Source organism: Equus asinus, chromosome 2 (assembly GCF_041296235.1).
Source record: "Equus asinus isolate D_3611 breed Donkey chromosome 2, EquAss-T2T_v2, whole genome shotgun sequence".
Classification (NCBI taxonomy): domain Eukaryota; kingdom Metazoa; phylum Chordata; class Mammalia; order Perissodactyla; family Equidae; genus Equus; species Equus asinus.
The window spans coordinates 11,795,234-11,798,549 of record NC_091791.1 but is presented as its reverse complement, the minus strand read 5'-3'; the positions used below and the strand labels follow the sequence as shown (position 1 = coordinate 11,798,549).

At 50.1% G+C, this 3,316-nt stretch overlaps 1 long non-coding RNA gene across 8 annotated transcripts in view; it reads right to left on the bottom strand.

The window, feature by feature from the left end:
- The window catches only part of LOC123283302 (uncharacterized), a 203,439-nt gene that overhangs the window by 72,305 nt on the left and 127,818 nt on the right, over positions 1 to 3,316 (bottom strand). The gene's annotated exons all lie outside the window — the stretch shown is intronic.

Sequence of the window (3,316 nt, the reverse complement as noted above, 5' to 3'; positions counted from 1 at the left end):
TACTGGGGGGATTTGGGGAGAAAAACCAGGGGAAAAAAAAAAGATTGGCAACAGTTGTTAGCTCAGGTGCCAATCTTAAGAAAAAGAATTTCTTTTTATAATAATAATAGCAACATAACAGAGAGATAAAGGAAAGGAAGAAAGAAGTGCATGGGAGAGAGACGAGGAGAAGGCAAAACTGTCTGAAAAGAAAAGAAGAGAAAAAAAGAAAATCTGGGCCAGTGGGATTGGAGAGCACCTTTACAAGATTCACTTAGCATTAAAAACAATTATTTTACAATAGAAAAGGACGCAAAATCAAGATTGAGAATGTCTAAGGAATCATCTAATAACTTGTTGGCACATACTCATGACTGGACAACCTCAGGCCAAAATTTCCTTTGGACAGAACGTGGCTCCCTTCATAAGACGGACTTCCTAATGAACCTTGACTTTTTAGGTTGTGAAGGTTTATAAATAATTCATAACATCGTAGAAATAAATTTACATAGTTTTCCTGAATGATCCGTAGGTGGCTGTTCAATTAACCGGGAAGCCGGCATCGAGTTTCTCCTAAGTTTATTAGCTAATAAGGGCCTGGCGAGGGGCCTCCTGCTCATTAAAAAAGTGATGACAAAGTCAGGTACCATTTCTCCCGTGAAGTTTTCCACTGCAGTCAGAAAGCGCTCTTTGCCCTCAACATAAAGAGAAAAACGTCCTATTCGTGATGACAGGTACTGGTTAGTGAGTGGACGAATCTTAGAGAAACACATTTCTTGGGAGAAACTGGCCTGTCAGCAGGGGCGGTGGTGTCCTCTCACCCCTTGTCCCTGTCCCCAATTCTGCAGGTTTTGCTGGGGCTTTAGGGGCGGGGGCGCGGGACGGGGCACGGCCAGAGCTGGAGTCTCCAGCAGCCGGTCGCTCGAAGGCTGTGACGCCGGTTCCAGAGCAAACTGACGGCACGGGGGGTCCCGCGGGCATCCAGAGCAGCGCACCCCGGGGCCCACGGACACTGCGGTGGGCACCGCTTAGGCCCAGGACACACTCAGCGAATTCTTAGCCGTCCAGGGCTTGCCGTCAGCTGTCTCTCCAGAATCTCAGCCTGCCTTTCCCTCTCTGACCCTGGGTCCCTGAGCTGCCCACTTGCATTTCCGTGTATCACGCCTGGGAAGAAAGCTGAAACCACCGCGAAGAACGGGCTTTCCAGTCACCGGCACGCTAAGTACCTACTACAGGTGGCTCCCTCCTAAGCATTCGTCAAACAAGTCTTTACTGAACATCTACTCCGCGCCAGGGCTTATTCTAGGCACTGGACATACAGCAGAGAACAAAACAAAGTTTACTTTCCAGGTAATAAACAATCAAATGATAATAAACAAGAAAAATAGGGAAAATATATAGTGTGCCAGATAGGCTGGGGCTAAGGAAAAAAAGTAAAGTAGCAAACAGGAACAGGAAGTAGGAAAGGTGGTTATTAGATAGGGTGGCCAAGGAAGGCCCCACTGAGATGACATTTGTGTAAAGAAGTGAAGGAGGTAAGGGAGTGAGCCAGGGAAAGAATCTGGGGAAAGAAAATTCCAAGCAAGGAAACAGCAAGTGCAAAGGCCCTGGGGTCTGTTGTTCCTGGCACAACTTAGTGTAGCTCAACCTTTTTTCTATTATCACCCTCCTAAGGAGCTTTTTTTCCCCTCTAATTGCTCCCCTAATGAAATTTTATTGTATATCTGTTTCTGTACTGTGTGTACATGTGTGCTTTATAATTAAAAAGAATAAGATATTTTTTGCCCTCAAGAACCAATTTTTGTGCCCTTGGGAGTGGTTACATTCTTGTAGAGAATGTGGGATATAGGCTCAGCAAGGAGGCCAGGGGGCCTGGAGCAGAACGGAGGGAGAGCAGAAGGAGAAAAACCCTGAGAGGTGAAGGGCCTTGTAGGTCGTCATAGGACCTTTCAGTTTGAGGGAGATGGGAAGTCACTGGTGAGTTTTAGCTGCTGAGGGGTGACAAGGTCTGACGTTTTATTAGGACTGCGCTGGCCACTGTGGGACGTTATGGGAATACAGAAATGAACGGCAACACTTCCTGTCTTGATAAAGGTTACGGCGGGAGTGGGAGAGGTGCCTCTCCTCTCTCCTTCCTTCCTCCCTGCTCCCTCCCTCCCTCCCTCCACCCCTTCCTTTCTCCTTCTATCCCGCCTCCCTTTCTTCCCTCCTTCCCTCTGTAAATATTTGCTGAGCACCAGTTTGGGGCCAGTAATCAAGCTGCCTGTCGATGCCCTGTGCTGAGGGGGAGAAAAGGTTGCACAGAATGACACGGGCCCGGAGTAAGGAAGCCCACCTGGGGGATGGACGAGGGGATGGCTGGGGCCAGGGCTCAGAAGGCTTCTGAGGAAGGACTCATCTGAAGCCACAAGGACTGACAAGGACCAGGGTGTGGCCAGGAGAAGAAGCTGTAGGAGCACTTCTGGGATGGAGGGTAGCACGGGCTGAAGCTAGGGGCACAGCCAGGGGGCAGAGGCAGGAAGTGGAAGCCGTGGTGCTTTGTGGGAGAGGGTGCAAGGTGGGAGGGAGGTGTCAGAGAGGCTTGACTGGACACCAGGTGGGGCTAGATCTCCAGGGGCCTTCGAGACCACATTCACGATCTCAGGCCTGATCCTGCAGCATGGGAAGCACAGAAGGGTTTTGGGGGGCGCTGGCTCGGGGACACTTCAGAGCACCTGCATTGGCGAGCGCACACAGACGGTGGATTTGAGGGAAGGTGAGCGAGTGGACGCAGGTGACAGCCAGGATGCATTAAGGAGTTCAGGCGAGAGCTGCAAAAGGCCTGGGGTAGGATTCCATGAGTCCATGCTCTAATCCTCTGTAATCACTCTCATTATTCATCTTACTTTCAGGCAATAAGATGGAGTTAGAAACCAGCCCAGTATCAGGGGAAAACCCAAATCTGTTCAAATATGGATACAACTGGATAGATGCTCAACAGAGACCTTCATTGTCTGCTGCCCCTCTCCCTTCAACTGGACACCATTTCCAGACTTCTCCTGCACATTTTGAATGACTGACGATAAAGCCAGTGAGAGGGAGGACGCAGACAGAACCCTCCCAGGGGCCAGGGCAGGTAGGGCCAGCCCTGTTTCCCCGTGCCAACCCTATTGTATAGTATAGTGCAGTATAATATAGGGTGGTGCCTCTAAGAATGGAATGTTCTATGTGCCCCATTACCTCCAGCGCAGGCAGTTCAGGAGCCCCAGCCTGAACACCTCCCCGTCTGTCCGCCTCTCACTGTCAGCATCTCAGCCCCATGGCTCCCTGCTCTCCACTTTCCTCTTTTCCATTAACT